Source organism: Ailuropoda melanoleuca, chromosome 1 (genome assembly GCF_002007445.2).
Source record: "Ailuropoda melanoleuca isolate Jingjing chromosome 1, ASM200744v2, whole genome shotgun sequence".
NCBI lineage: Eukaryota > Metazoa > Chordata > Mammalia > Carnivora > Ursidae > Ailuropoda > Ailuropoda melanoleuca.
In genome coordinates, this window is record NC_048218.1 from 171,591,013 (window position 1) to 171,608,232 (window position 17,220).

The following is a 17,220-nucleotide window of genomic DNA, read 5'->3' on the forward strand; positions in this document are numbered from 1 at the left end:
AAAGATCTTGTAATAGTCTCCTAAGCAAATATAGAAGTTTGAATGTTGAATTTAATCATCAGGCCTAAGTCTTTTGGTCCCCAGATGAAGCATTGCCAACACAACATATTAGGTAATGTGATAAATACAGAAACTCTATTTTTTCTTAATGGCAACATTCACAATTTGAAGCAAGCTGTCAGTAGCAAACAGCTTTGCTTGAGTTGCCTGGTTTAGCAGATGTCTTTGTTAGGAATGTGACAATTATCACCATTATTTATTTCACTGAATATCAAGTGGTACAGAGGGAAGCCAAGTCCTCATCAATAGTGCACGTGGTTAATTACATCATGCTATCTCCTCACATGCCTTGTTCTTTTGCTACTTGCTTTTGGAAATATCCTAAAAACACATCTCTGACTGACTTAAAACTGAATGCATTTCAAAGTTAATATCAGCTATCACATAAAATTGTGGACTACATGGGATAAAGGAAATTTTTTCCCCCAGCTACTTTATTTGCTGTATAATAATATTAGGTAACATTTACCTGGTGCTTACTCTGTCCCAGGAAAAGAGTGAGCACTTCACATACATTCTTTCTTTTAACTACAATCAGAAACTCCCCTGCTATTTGCATACATTCTTTTATCTGCACTGTGATTCTTATAGCATCTGATTATTTGTTGTATTGGTCAGTGGCTTGCTTTTATATGATGAATATCATGAATTTTTTGTCCATTGACTAATTCCTACTATAGAAGTTCTATATACATGGGAAAATTATAATAAACACCAAATCATTGAGGAAAACAAGATCAAAATTTTGCTTTCCCAAATAAGCTAAATTTTATTCTTAATTCTACGGATTAAATCAAGGCAACTCTTGCTATAGAACTCAACAATTCAATAAATGAGAAATCACCTACCATGCGAGTGCTCCTTGGTCATTGGGTTGGATACAAAAATGAATTAGACTGTCCCTCTCATCTAAGTGTATGGTCTAACGGAGAGGATCGTGGACAATTCTGTGTGGACAAGAAAGATCGTGGACAATTCTGTGTTACAGATATCAACCAAGTATTTAATAACACGGGGAAGCTCTTGTTCTGACTTTGGTGATGGGGAGACAGTATTTTGGAGAATGATTTGAAGTGGGCTTTAAAGAACAGGTAACTTACAAAAGCTGATATGGAAGGAAGGGCACCCGACAGAGGTAATACATAGTTTAAGAAAAAGCAACTGAGCACAGGAGGACTCGTCACAGACCAGGCTGCAAGAGTTGAGTTGGTGATAAGTCTAGAGTAATGGATTTGGACGAAATCATGTAGGGCTTTGACTATAGAAGGCAATGTTAGCAAAGGAAAGTCTTTGAGCCCAAAGGGACACTCCCAGATCTAAACCTTTGGAAGATGACTCTAGCAGTGTCCAAAAAGCCAATATTAAAGATATTGGTGGGGAAAGACCATTAAATGAGCCAAAGAATGGGACAGAGTCTTTCAAAATGCAAAAGTTTTAAGACGTGAAGTAACAAATTTGATTTGCTATTTTCTCACTAAACAGAGGAAAAGCAAACTGAAAGCAGGGAGACCATTTAGGAGTGGTCCAAGCAAGAGTTAATGAGTTCTGAGGAAGGGTAGTGAACAGAAGATTGATTTTGAAAGATAATGGTGGAAGGAGACCATTGGATTGATTAGCCAAGATCAAAGACATAGGAGTGAAAAGCAATGAGTTTAATTTAGATCAGAGTTTAAGGTGTCTGCAACACATCGGTGTGGGATGCTCAGAGTATAGTAAGGGACAGGGTCTGATTAGGGGAAGAGAGATGAGGGTAAAGGTGCAGGGCTGGGAGTCATTCTCATAAAAGGGAGAGCTAGATAGACAGAGCTGTAAGGTAGGATGAGATTACCAAGAGATTGTCAAGAATTAAAACAGAGGGCTGGAAACTGAATCTTCAGAAAGCTTATATTTGAAGAGTTTGTTTCAAGAGAAAAGGAAAGGGGTAAAAAAAAAACCCTGGAAGGAAACCGAACAGAAGCCGTCCAAGAGGGAGGAAAGCCAGAAGAATGTCCCATGGGCTCTGGTGGAAATGAAAGTTCTAGTAAGGAAAGGCTAGTAATATCAAATTCTGCTGAAAACAGTTTGAGCAGAAGGTCTACAAAGAGATTTTGAATTTAGGACTTTGCATAGGCTGATGCTGAGCATCAAGAAGGAGAAACCAAGGTGGATAAAGTCTGTAGATGAAGAAGCAGGAGAGACAGAAATACCATAACCAGAAATTAGAAAATTAGAATCAAGAGAGAGTAGTAGGCCAGGAGAGAAAAGGATGTGTTACATATCAAGGGGGTGAAGGGGTGAAATGCGAAAGGAGGAGACCCAGAAAATGGAAGAGGAAAGATGACGGGGAGTAAAGTCAAGAAGGACATGGGGGAGGGAAGCAAGGAAAGGACAGATGCAAACACTGGCTTTAGAAGGAAATCAGGAAAATTCTTCAGAGACTAGAAAGAAGATAAAGGGAATGGGTAATAATTTCGACAAAATGGAATTTATATAGGGTTCATTTATATAGGATTCATGACCTCCAGCTCCTTGTAAGCAGGTAGCAAAGAGGGCAGAGGTAGGTGTAGAAACCCAACAGACATGCAGAAGTCTGGAACAACAGCTCTGTGTATTTAAGAGTGAATTGATGAGATGCGAGAAAAAGAATCCCCAGTGTTGCTGAATTCCCCAATTGGAAGAAATACAGTTTAGAGCATCCAGCCAACCTGGTCATAATCCTTTCTCCAGAAGTGCTTTCTACAATCCTGCAGACCTGCAGCCCATCTCACCGCATCTCCCTCTGGATTGTCCCTAGACTAGCTTGGTGGTGGCACATTTGGAGCCATCGAATTCAAGAACAGCAGCAAACTGGGCTCACTGGGCCTTTGTACCCCAGATGGGGACACAGCCACAATTTTCTAAAGTTCTAAAAATAAATAAGTTGTTTTTTTAGAGACAAGTACAGTGACTCTATTATATACACTCACCAGGAGATTGTGCAGAGTTTAGGATGTTGTAATCCTCTAACTCAAAGAGGAATTGTTAGCCAGATGTTGAAAAATATATGTAAATGGGCTCTGGGAGTACATGCTATCTCTACATCTTCCCAAAGAATGTTGACCTAGTCCTAAAGCATTTATTTACACATTCTTTTCAAACAATCTTTAAAGTAAATTCGGAAGCACTATGTTGTATCACATAGGTTAGTCCAATATAGACAAAATGTTAATCGTTGTTTAAGTTCTGTGACAGAAATGAGAATTTATTATACACTTCTCTCTACTTGGTATATGTTTGAAATTTCTCATAATAAAAAAGTAAAAGGGAGAATAAGAAAAAAAAAGGAGAGATAAGTGTCTTTAGTGTGCATATATAGCTGGGAGTAATGAGACACCTTTCTTGCTTTTCTCCTTCCAGCTGACATACACTACAACCTTCAAGAAGTGGCTTACCCTAGTTTCTTTTACTCCAGAACAAATCAGAATGTACTGGCACTGAGATTCAGATGATACACCATCATTATTATTCCACATACTCCTTCACACTTCATAAAACTCTTTCATGCGCTGTCATTTCATTTACTTCCGTGGAATTTCTGTACTCATGGACATTCTCCCAAATAGCTGCCTTCCCAAAATCCATCCCAAAAGAAAACAGGCTTTAATCATTCAGGAGCCAATCTTTATCGAACAACTAGCATGTGCCGTTACTTTAAAGTTATTTTAAAACTCCATGGCTAAATATCTTTGTAAGGAAAAAAGTAACACTCGACAAAAAGCCTTCGTTTGCTTAAAAAACATTTATTAAGCACCCACTGTCTGCAGAGTAGATGCCAAGGTCTCAGTAACTCAGCATCCTGCAAACACTTGTTTGCACGTAGGCAAGAATGGCTGAAAATTTGTGATGTGGCCCTTGAGGTGAGGGGAGGGGAACTTTTTAAAAATGCAGATCCCCAGGCTCTGCATACTAAGGAGTTCCGGTCTGGGCAGCTCTCAGGAAGGATTGAGAAGCACTGGTCTTCATCACGGATCTAAGGGGACCAGAGCGGACTCTAGGCTGACTGAAGCTGGCACTGCCATCCATGGAGTGCAGTTGGTGAGTGTAAGGAAGACAGGATGTGTGTTTGAAGTTGCATCCTGATGCCAGAAAGGATGTGAAAACAGGGTGCAAGCCTAGAGAAAGGATTCGGCAGGATTTGGGAAATCGAGAAGTACTTGGCTCGCTGGGCTTAGGTTCAAGCCTGGGCCCTGGTCCTGGTGGAGTTCTCAACAGGGGCCTAGAAAGGACTGATTGCACAGTCGATCCTTGTTGTGTAGCTGGCACTGTGCAAAGCTCTTTACTTATATAATCTCATTTCATCCTCGTGACAGCCCTTGGAGACAGGTCGATTTGCCCTAGGTCAGATGACCGGTAAGTGGATGAGTGGTAGTTGAACCTAACTCTATTCTGACTGAAAGCCTATATTCTTTCTGTCCCTCCGCGGTACTTACAGGGACTGGGGCAAAGTCTTGTCAGGCTCACTGAGGGCGATAGCTCAGAAGACCGTGTGAGTATAAGGCTCCGCTCACAGAAGGCATCAGGCTGCTATTACTACACTCCACTCATTAGTGGGTAAAATGAACTTCCAGTGACTGACGTTCTGGTTATTCCCAGAATTACATCATCTCAGGAAACAAAGGGAAATTGGCAGGTTTGTCTTTGCGCCCCAAGCCCCCCAATTTTACTTGTTTCTTCCCCAGTCCCCGAGGAGGGGCCTATTGTCCTCAGACTCTTCACCAGCATTCCCACCAAGTAATGTCTGATAGACGAAAGCATGGTGCTTTGGGGACCTACTGCTTTTAAACAAAGAGCAGGAGTTTAGAGGAATGAAGTTAGTATCAGAGGCAGGAGCTAGGAAGGATTTGGAGACACGCTGAATTCTCCTTAATCACACTTGCAGATGGGCTGTATGTAGCACATTCAAATTGATCCCATTGCTATCTGAAGAGAAATAATAGGAATTTCAGGAGATGAGGTCATCAAGAGCCCCGTCGCTTCAGAGATTCTCTTGAAGTACTTTTCACACCACTGTACCAGCCTATCTGTACAAAGTCCTCATTTTCACAGGGAACAATACGTATGTGTGTGCTTCTCCCAGAGCCGGTAATCAATGGGCATAATCCATCAGAGCCTCTTTCTTTTGATAACTGAAGTTATAGAGCTAGGAGCTGCTTTATTAGCACTCCACACACCGGTCCTGCCCTACCCTACAATAAACAAAACAAACAAGAGTGGCCCTCCTGGTCCACCCCCCTGATCATTATACAGCGAGAGCTCAAATCATGGAATTTTCCTCTACTTATCAAAATCACTTGTAAGTTCAAAATTGTTCTGGCAAATACTTGAGATTAGTGGTTACGAAATATGGATGGATGGATGGATGGATAGATAGTTATAGATATATAGATAGATATTGATTTAGCTTAGATTTAGAGGTGGTAATTTATTTGCTAAGTGAAAACAGTGATGACCTGGAAATGTGGTTCTAAGATAACATCAAGCTGGTTTGTAATTTTCTGTATCCTATGTACACAACTGAAGAAAGTAATTTTACAAGGCAGCATGATAAAGTAGACCAAAGACCTGGCTTGTTACTGATCAACTTTGCAGCTTTTACAAATTACTTGACATCTTTGAGCCTTGTTTTCTGTACTGATAAGATCAAATTAGTAACACTTGCCTTGAAAAGGTTTTGTGAGAATTAGGTGTAATGTACGCAAAGTGCCTAACAATGTCTGGGACACAGGGGCTCAGAAATATTTGTTGAACACATAAATAATAGATGCTCAGTAAAGGTAGGTAGTTTTTATTATCTATCACAATGTTCATCAAACTTTGTAGGCTTTAAACCTGTCTACCCCATATTCCTCAGGAATAATGAAAAAATTAATGATTTCATTTTTAATTACAAGAGCAAACACATCTGCTGCAAAAATTGAAATGATGTAAGTGTATAAATAAAAGGTGAAAGCCCCTACTCCAAAGCCCATACCTTAGAGGTAACCACTGTTAACAGTTCAAAATATATCCTTCCAGACCTTTTTCTAGGCCTGTGCAAATATAAAATTTCTAAACAAGAGCTTGCCCTATACACAGGATTCTGTTACTTGAGTTTTTGACGTAACGTATTGGACATCTTGCCAGATCTAGTATTCTATTTGTATAGTCAGACTTTAATTTATGATACAAATACCCTATCCATGGAAAATTAGGTTATTTACTATTTTTTGTGGTTTCAACTGTGCTGCAATGAACATCCTTACGTAAATACCATCTTGGCATATATACTAGTTATTTTTCTAGGATAACCTTCGTGAGGAATAGCCACATTAAAGGGTTCATATATTAACTAAACTCTGCCATGTTGCAGAGAAAGTGTTATGGGTTGAATTGTGTCCCCACAAAATTCCTGTGTTGAAGCCCTAACCCCTAGTACATCAGCATGTGACTATATTTGGAGATAGGGCCATTAAAGGGGGTGCTGAAATTTATGAGGCCGTTCGGGTGGGCCCTAATCCAATCTGATTAGTGTCCTCATAAGAAGAGGGAGTTTGGACACACAAAAAGACACGGGGGATGTAAAACGCACAGAGGAAGGACGATGTGAAGACACAGAGAGAAGGCAGTTATCCACAATCCGAGGAGAGAGATCTTGAGAGAACCCAAGCCTGCTGACACCTGGATCTTGGACTTCTAGCCAGAGAACCGAGAGAAAATACATTTCTGTTGTTAAGCTACCCAAGCTGTGGTATTTGGTTATGGCAGCCCCAGCAAGCTAATACAGCGGCGTTATTCTCAAAGCGTTGGTGGCCCTTCTGCTTGAGGTGAGGTCCAGGTGGTGTAAGCAAGCTGTTCCAGCCACTGCTCCCTACTTTCCTGATCCCATGCTCTCGCTGTCTCTTCCTTCGTTGCCCTTACCCTCCTTGCTCATTGCAGTTTATTTAATAAGGAGGCACTTAATATGAACCTTGAGGAATTTCTAGGATTTGGGGATGTTTGTGAATAATTTGGTTGTTGATGTGCCTCATTCTCATGGCATTAAGATAACAGGAAGTAATGATTGAAGTATTTCCCCACTGAATTATCCTTGGTTTTTATTATATGAACTAGGAAATATTGAGAAGAAAAATTTTCCCATATCCTTTCTCTCACATTTCTTCCTCTGATTGATGACAGTCAATAGCTCACCCTTTGTAGATTACTTCAAATTCATTAGTCAAATCTTTAGATGAAGATAATGAAATCACTCTACATCAACTTAGTGGCCGGGTAGTTATCGCACTCCATGAAACACATTCCCTCTCCCTGACCAGCTGTCCTCCCTCAACCTTCATTATATGTGGGGTGTGTGCTTCTGCAAGAAGGAAGCAGGAAGGCCGCTTGAAGTTACTGGAAGATCTGCATTCTGCTCCGCGGCCATCCTCAGTAACCTCCGCATACTTGACATTCCTTTGATTTCCCGAAGAAGAGTGACTCACCCAGAATCACAGAGCCGCAGTAGATGGAATAATTGGTCTCAAGGTCTCCTAATATTTCTTTCTTCCTTCGGCAATTCTCTTTACTTGTAAAGGGAATGATCCTCTTGCAGGAGACTGCTGCATGTCGGTGTCAAGAGGAAAGGCAGAGGGAGAGGATCTGCCCGTGATTGAAAAAGAGGACTTTATTTTGGGCACTCTTCCTTCCCTGGTTTCTTTTCAATGTTCACGTGGGTTGCCTAAGCACCATAGCTCCGGAAAGCTTGTGCTTACGTTTGCCTAAGAGTTTAGTACATCTTGGGAAGCCACGAGTCAGGCCTGCCTCTTTTCTAGCACTAATCAAGAAGGAACTAGAAGGGCAAGAAGGAGCTGGGCTGGGAGAAGTAAAGGTGGGCCTGCCCTCTGCCCAACCTTGCCAATGGCAGTGTCAAATGTGCCTCTCGTTTGACAGGGAAATGCCAAAAAACCCCAACCCAAACCAAACCAACACAAAAGCCTCATGGTGATGCTAAAAACAAAATACACGCACAAAAAACCCCAAACCAACCAAACAAACACAGAAATCTCTGCCATTTGCAATCTGGAGGAAAATTGTATAAAAAAGGGTCCCCCCGGCAATGTGTTTGTATGTGTGTGCAGTGGACGTTGGGGATAAATTAAGGAGCAAATATGAAGATAATATAATAATCGCTTCCTAATTGCAACACTCAAGTTCTATTTTATTTTTGTCCCCCCTTTTTTTGGTGCTGTTTTTTTCTATTCTATTCCATTTCCTAAGCCACATATGATCCCTACAGGTATGTGCAATTATTTCCGAAAAATATTTGGGTGCCTACAATGGGCAAGGCATTATGCTAGGTTTGTACAAGTCGAAAAGGTGGCTAAGATTTAGTCTATCCTCAGGCTCTGCAGTTTCATAACAAAAGTAATTCATAATTATGTTTGCTTACAGATTTGCAAAAACAGCTAACTTTTACAAGAGAAACCATTTTAATGGTCTTGCATTTGTCGATAGCATTTAAATGTCATTGACATTTAGCTCAAACCAAAAACATAGTTTGAAATAATAAGCAATTAAATGAACACTTTCTTTTTTTAAGATTTTATTTGTTTATTTGACAGAGAGAGAGACAGCTAGCAAGAGAGGGAACACAAGCAGGGGGAGTGGGAGAGGGAGAAGCAGGCTCCCTGCAGGGAGCCCTGACACGCATGGGGCTTGATCCCAGGACCCTGGGTTCATGACCTGAGCCAAAGGCAGACGCCCAAGGACTGAGCCACTCAGACGCCCCTAAATGAACACTTTCATCACAAACAAGGACTTCAGAAGGGTTGGCTTACTAATGTGTTATAAATTGTAAGAGGGAAAGAAAGAGTTACACCCATGCCATATGTGAACTATGGGGCTATAAAGTACTTTGTCATCTATAATACATCTGCTTCATGTAACTCAAATTCTAACATTTATAATTTCAATAGTTGGTACTATGATCTTATACATGACATGAAAAAAATAATATTTGAACAAGTACTTGAATTTGGTAGGTAGCAGTTTAGAGTTACAATGTCACTTCCAACTCTTAAGGTATTAGATTCTATTAGAACACAAATGTAGCCTTTAGAATAGAACTCCAGAGGGAAATATCCATAGTTCAACACTAGTTTAATGCTGTATTACTATCATTTTGGATGCTCAAGATGGCCATTATTTTGGTTTCATAAAATCTGTTTATCTGTTTATAGTGGTTGACTGGCAAAATTTTATCATTTGCTGCCAAATTTCTGGAAGCAAATCAGGGAAAAAAAGAGTATTAACTAAAAACCATAAATCAATCTCAGTCATGATTCCTCCCATGAAATGGATCCAATCATGGGCAACAATCATAAACAGATGCTATTTTTTTTTATCAGATGCCGAAGTGTTTCCCTAAAATAAGATCCAAACAATGTCAAATGATTAGAGGTATAATGTAGAAAGAGTCTAAGCTGTCGGGAGTCTCACAAAGGAAGGAAGTAATGACATACTATTTTTACTATTACTGAGCATTTGTCCACCGCCGGTCAGTCTCCATGGTAATCCAGTGCAATTGCACCACATAAAGTAAGCACATTAGTCTGGCACAGGCATTTGCTTCCTCTCTGAATTTCCTGTTTTCCTAGATATGAGGTCTCTGAGGTGCGCCTTCAGGAAATAGTCACTCACTCAGCGTTCTGCTAGGAAGAGTGGTTTGGAGAGAATAGGTTCCTACTGCTTGCTAAAACGTTAGCTTTGTTCTAACCTACCCCGTTCCATCTACATGAACTTAAGTTCAATTCAATTCACTTTCACTAACCTCTAATACAGCAGGAGGCATTCAATCATTGCCAAAGTCAGAGTGTTAAGTCTAGTTGTTGATGGCACTGGTTTCTCATAGAACCTTGTTTCCTTACTTCTGTATCAGTCAGGTTGTGATTCAGTGATGGGAAATGCCAAAGGGAGCTGGCAACAATGGCTCTTTCCACTCNTGGCACTGGTTTCTCATAGAACCTTGTTTCCTTACTTCCTGTATCAGTCAGGTTGTGATTCAGTGATGGGAAATGCCAAAGGGAGCTGGCAACAATGGCTCTTTCCACTCACAATAGATTTTCTTTTATGCACTTTGGATTTTTCCTCCAGTATTGTGCTCAATGGTATTTCAATGGTAATCAGACCGATTGGCTCTACAAGGTGCTGATTGGCAAGAAAACCTCCAGGTAAATGGTTTCCTCTCTTCTCGCAGACCGAGAGGCAACTGTGCTGCCAGTCTTTTCCCAGGGACTTCCCCAGAGGGAAGTGGGGCTCCCATCTGCATTGGAATGAAGCTTCCAGGAGAGCCCTGGAATCTGAAAATTCCTTGAGGCTCCGCTGATAAGTGGAGATAAATTAGGCCTCCCGGGGCAGTCTGGATTCAGACATCTTATTTCTGTGCTTTCTCCTCCACTCCCTCCTTGGCTGGTGGGAGAAAGAAAAACTCCTCCTTCTAAGGTAAAGATTTTAAGAATGGGAGCTAGTTGCTGTTTAAACAGCTATTTTGCTGCTTGTTTAAATCTCTGGTCTTCAAGTTGCATGGTTCTTTCATTTTATCTTCTTTCGTTTTTTTATTACCACTGTGTCTTTTGGCTTCTCTTCCTCTGTGGGGTGAAGTTTGATTTTCACAAAGGAAGAGGAAGTATGAGGCTTGATGTTTTCTAATTTGTGTTCATTAGTTGTATAACCTTGCAAGTGTCACTTGACTTCCTGTGCAATATGGATTCTTAAGTCTATAAAAGGGCTTGTCAATATCTATTCTCTTTGATTTGCAGAACATTAACATTGTCAATTATTTTAGTTAGGCTGATCTCAACAGAACTTTTCTCTAATATCTATGCTGTTTAATCAAGCATTTAACACTAGAATACACGGGGATATTAGTTTTCATATATTTAAAAGTTAAGTACAAAATTTTAAACCATACTTACCCTGATTCCCTGTGTTTGTATTTCATGATACTTAAATGGGGTTTTGTTGATGGCAGAATATTTCTTTTGAGGACTATCTTGAATTATGAGGTTTCATATTCTATGTTTGATTTGAACAAAATATACTCCCATAATCATTCATATGAAACTAGTTTCAACTTTTGTGAATAAGTTATATGTCTGTAATTTTCACAAGAAATAAAGTTTCAGTTAGTTAAGGCTCTATATTTTCCAAATCATTTCTCAGTTCTCCTGTACTGAACTTCAAGAGAGGAATAAAAAGCTCTCATGTGTTTTTGGATATTTGGACATTACTGTTAATGGGGAATATTGCAAATTGCCTAACCCACTTCACAAAACATACAACTGAACTCTCAAGCTCCACCTTACCATCTAAGCTGACATGTTTGCTAAGTTTTGGCGATAATGAGAAGTGCTATCTCATTTTTACTGTCATGTTCTGAGTTTGCCCTCAAGAAAACCCTTCATATATAGACCTAATACCATTGACTTCTCCTTCTTCTTGCATTAAAGGTAGAAGTACCTGAAATTGTAAGAAAACATCTAACCCTGGGGCACCTGGGTGGCTCAGTCGTTAAGCGGCTGCCTTCCGCTCAGGGCGTGATCCCGGGGTCCTGGGATCAGAGCCCCACATTGGGCTCCCTACTGGGAGCCTGCTTCTTCCTCTCCCACTCCCCCTGCTTGTGTTCCCTCTCTCGCTGGCTGTCTCTCTCTCTCTGTCAAATAAATAAATAAAATCTTAAAAAAAAAAAAAAAGAAAGAAAAAAGAAAACGTCTAACCCTTTCACCAGACCAAATGTCTAGCAAATGAGGATAGGGTTCAGGACAACAGAGGAACAAATCTCTTTACCCGAGGTCTTGTGTATTGGAAAAGCATGAGCCTTTGAACCATGTCTCAGGTTCTCACAAATTCTTTCTTTTTAAGATTATTTATTCATTTATTTGAGAGAATGGGAGAGAGAGGGGAGAGGGGCAGAGGCAGAAGCAGGCTGTGGGGAGCAAGGGAGCCTGCTTCTCCCTCTCCCTTTGACCCTCCCCCCCACTCTTTCTCTGCAGGGAGCCTGATGTAGGACAGAGGGAGGAGCAGAGGGACAAGCAGACTCCAGGCTGAGTAGGGAGACTGATGTGGGGCTGGATCCCAGGACCCCGGGATCATGACCTGAGCCAAAGGCACATGTGCAACCGACTGAGCCACCCAGGTGCCTCAGGCTATCACAAATTCTGACACCTTGAGTAAATCACCTCGATTCTCCAAACATAGGTTTCCTCCTTTAAGAAATGGAGGTAGTATCTATTTCACAAAGCCGTTATATAGATTAAATTAGATTGACGTGAAATGGCAGGTTATAAATATTCTCATCTTCAAGTCAACCATCAGAATATTAAAAGTAGTCCTTGTTCTACCACCAAAGCTAGAAAATTGGCCTATATTTATCATAGACAATTACCAAAACAATGGTATTTTCCTAGTTTACAAAGCACAATCACCTAAAGAATACTTTCACTTATAGATATTCAGATATTAAGCCTGGTTTGTGTGTATGTGTGTGTGTTGTGTGTATGTGTGTGTGTGTGTGTGTGTGTGAGTGCCTATTTAGACATTAATTCTGGGCATTTGGGGGAAGCTTTGATTAAGAAACATTAAGCAGCTGTGTGCCAGAATTTTGGCAAACTGACATTCATAAATTATTCAGCACATCTACATTGAACACATATAATATGTGTTAGTGCAGCAATCCCAAACTTTAAGGACTCCTAAGAAGGACCTCATTACATTCTTACAAATTATTGAGGACCCCAGAAAGTTTTTATGTGGAATATATCTATCGATACTTACTCTACTAGAAATTAAAATTCAGAAAGTTTAAAAATATTATTTATTTATTCATTTAAAAATGACAATAAACTCATTACATGTTAACATAAATTAAGACGTTTTTATGAAAAATTACTGTATCCTTCAAAAAATTAATTTGAAGAGTATCGTTGTTTTACATTTTTGCAAATCTCTTTTGCAAAATGTCTGGCTTAATATTAGACAGTACTGGATTATTTATGTGTTTTTGCTTTCGATTTGTGACAATTATCATACTTCACGTAGTCCCTGGAAAACTCCACTATATGCTTGTGAGAGAATGAGAATGAAAAAGATAAAAAAAATCCTAGTACTCGAATTAAAATAATTTTGACCTCATGGATACCCTTGCATCTCAGAGACCTCCCTAAGGGCTTCCCATTCCATATATCAACCGCTGTGCTAGAGCCTTGTACTCAGTTTTGACTCAGGAAATATTTGCTGAATGAGGTAATGAATACCATACCCTGTGACAAGTGCTGGGAATACGTGGACGAACTAAGACAAGAGTCCCTGCCCTTAAGGACCTTTGACTCCAATAGAAGAAACATGTATTTACAGTACTTTGCTATTAGTACCACCCTAGGGGTAAATACAAGATACTATGGGGGTAGGGGGGCACCTTGTTCAATCTTGGGAGACCAGGAAAGGCTTTTAGAGAAAATGATGGCTATTCTGAGATTTTAAGAAGCCAGGTGAGGAAAGCGAGTGCAAAATGAGAACAAAGTGTTCCCCACAGAGAAAACAGCAAGGCTTGCTAGAGTTTAGAGAGCAAGGGATGGTAGGCTGGCCAGAAATGAGACACTGTATCACTTAAGTTTCCTGAGGGAAAGTTTGAAGACTTTAAACAGGGGATTGACATAGGTACCATTTAGAAAGATTACTTTGGATACAATATGAAGAATGGGCTGGAGTTGAACAAGGCATGGGGCAGAAAGGCTATTGCAGAGAATTGAGGCAGGAGATGATGTTGGCCTAGCCAGAACAGTAGTAGTGGAAATGGAGAGAAATGGAGAGATTGGAGGCATATGAGAAGGAAAAACGGACAGGACTTTCTGATGGCTGAGATGAGAGGGAGAGACAGTGGGGCTGAGTATAATACTCACATTTCTGGGTTAGGCAATTGAGTTGATGCAGGTACCATTTAGAGATAGGGAACATAAAAGTAAGTATAATGAAAACGAGGAGTTTAATTTGGGCTATATTGTTTTGAGATATCTTGGAATATCAATATAAATACAAAATTGCATTTATAAAGAAATTTTAAGGATACATGTTTCAAGGACACATATTTCCCTTCTCTCAATGGAGACATAAGACAACTGTGTAGACTTCCTGAATTTAGAAGGACATTTGTTACATGCCAAGTACAATACATTGTCTATCAGGACATTATGAAGGCAGTCAAAATGCAGGTTTGTAGTAAGGAGAGAGAACTGGACTAGAATTTATATTTAGGAGTTATTAGCATATATATGGTCACTGAAGCCATGAAAGTGAATGAGATCACCACAGTATAAAAAGTGAGATAGGAATGAACTGACCAGGACACAATGCTGAGGTACATGGACATTTAAGCGACAGAAGATGGAGGTCCCGGAAGGTAAAATAAAGAAGCCAGAGATCCAGAAGGAAGACTAGGTAAGTGGGTTTCAGAAATCGAAGAATGTAAATGTGGCAGGCTGTGGTCAGGAGTATCAAATGCTACAGAGATGTCAAGTAAAATAAGAAAAAGGGTCCACTAGAAAAAAGAACCCTCATGCATTGTTGGTGGAAATGTAAACTGGGGCAGCCACCTGTAGTAGACAGTATGGACGTTCCTCAAAATATTAAAAATAGAACTACGATATGATCCAGTAATTCCACTACTGGGTATTTGTTCAAAGAATATGAAAACGCTAACTCAAAAAGAGTTATACACCCCTGTTTATTGCACCACTATTTACAATAACCAAGTATGGAAGCAGCCCAAGTGCCCATCAACAGATGAATGGACAAAGAGATGTGGTATCTATATACAATGGAATATTACTCAGCCATAAAAAGAATGAGATCTTGCCATTTGCAACAACATGGATGGATCTATGGAGTATAATGCAAAGTGAAACAAGTTGGAGAAAGACAAGCACCATATGATTTCACTCATATGTGGAATTAAAGAAACAAAGCAAATGAAGAAAAAAGAGACAAAACAAAAAATGGACTCTTTAACAAACTGATGGTTACCAGAGGGGTGGTGAGTGGGGAAATGGCTGAAATAGGTGAAGTAGGGATGCCTGGGTGGCTCAGTCGGTTAAGCATCTGTCTTCGGCTCAGGTCGTGATCCCAGGGTCCTGGGATCGAGTCCTACATAGGGCTCCTTGCTCACCAAGGAGCCTGCTTCTGCCTCTGCCTGCTGCTCCCTCTGCTTGTGCTCTGTCTCTCTCTCTCTCTCTGTCTCAAATAAAATCTTAGAAAAAAATAGGTGAAGGAGCTTAAGAGTACACTTATGATCAGCACTGAATAATGTATAGAATTGTTGGATCACTATATTGTACACATGAAACTAATATAACATTGTATGTTAACTACACTGGAACTAAAATTTTTAAAAATTGTGTGGGGAAAATAAAAAGAAAATGGGTCCACTAAATTGAACAAAGAGATTGTTAGTGACCCTGTTGAGAATTTCAGTGGAGTGGTAGGGACAGAACCCAGAAGCTTATTGAATAAATAATCCACTGAGTAAAGTTCCTGGGAAGGCAGGAGACAGAATCCAGAGACTAGGCACAAAGAGAGGGGATACATGTAGAAATGTGTGCCTCAGATTTGGGGGGGACACCTGATTCATTGTGATGTTTGAAAGGATAAATGTGGATGCAGGTAGGCTTATGAATATGGAAGTAGGAAGCTGCTGGAGTTCCTCTCTGGTTTTATTTTTTGCACATAATGAGGGAAATGGTTTGAAAACAATGGAGAAAATCTGAAGTGGCTGTTGTGAAAAAGAGAGCCAATTAGGGGAAGAAAGTATTGTTTGGCAAAGCTGAAGGCTTGTTGAAGGTTGGACACTGTAAATATGTAGAGAAAACAATTTGTACTGTCTATCTAGGATTCCAGATCAGTTTTTTAAAAATCTGTTTTTGAATTAAGGTTAAGGTCTAGATTATATTTTATTAGCAAATATAATACTGCAGACAGTGCAGTAGAGATCATAAAATAATACAATAATTCTCTTACTCTTTCCACCCCAACATAAAATTTATAATACACATGTGTACATGTGCATGCATGCACGTGCACACACAATTATATAACACTGTTAGAACTCTTTATGGAGAAAGTTCTATAGGTTGTCATCATCTCGTTGCCTACAACCTTCCACATAATTTTCAATGGAAAGGAGTGAAGCTATTACTGTGTGGGGGGCAGTTTGTTGGAGAGCATGAACAAACCTGAGGCAAACGAGAATTTTTTATAAAAAGAATTTATCCATTTTCAGAGAGCAAAATAACAAAATTCACCTCTTTCATATCCACTGAAAGATCCCCCTCAAAGAGATATATCAGTAGAGATGGGTGGCAAAGATTTTCTTCATTACAGACTATTAGATTACATTAAACAATAATAGTATTCAGGATAATTTTATATTTTAAAATGTGCTGTATGTAGGTAACATTCATTACATACTTATTATGGACTGGGCACATTCAACTTTCACAAAAACTCCATTAGGTAAGTATTATTCCCATTTATAACTGAAAGAACTGGATTACAGAAAGGTTGAGTAACTCGTCCTTGGATATATCCATCATAAATGGTAGAGCTGAGATTAGAACCCAGGCAGTCTGATTTCAGAGCTCACATTTTTAAATTCCCGCCTATATTGCCTTCTCAAGGTAGAAATATAATGAAATTTCCTAAAATAAACCCTTTCGAAGTTTCAGAAAATTAACACAACAATTGGTTGGACAGATGAGTTGTTAAAAGACATTATGAGTAATTCAGTACAAGTGGAGACTAAGGAAACAGTAGATACCAAGACACAAAATAAGCTGTTTCCTCAGATAAAATTTCCTTCGTTAAAAAAAAAAAAAATACTTGGAAACATTTCAAGTATACAATAGAGTGTTGAAAATAATTACAATTTAATACCCAAGTATCCTCCACCTAACCTTTAAGGTTTGCCACATTTTCAACAGATCACTTTTGGCAGAAAATAAAGTATTATAGATACTTATGAACCCTCTCTATTACTTTCCCTTTTCTTCTTCTCTGGAAGTAACCACTATTCTGAATTTATCTATCATTTCCTTACATGATTTTCCCAATTTGATCTCAGTTTTTTGTTTTTAAACCTTT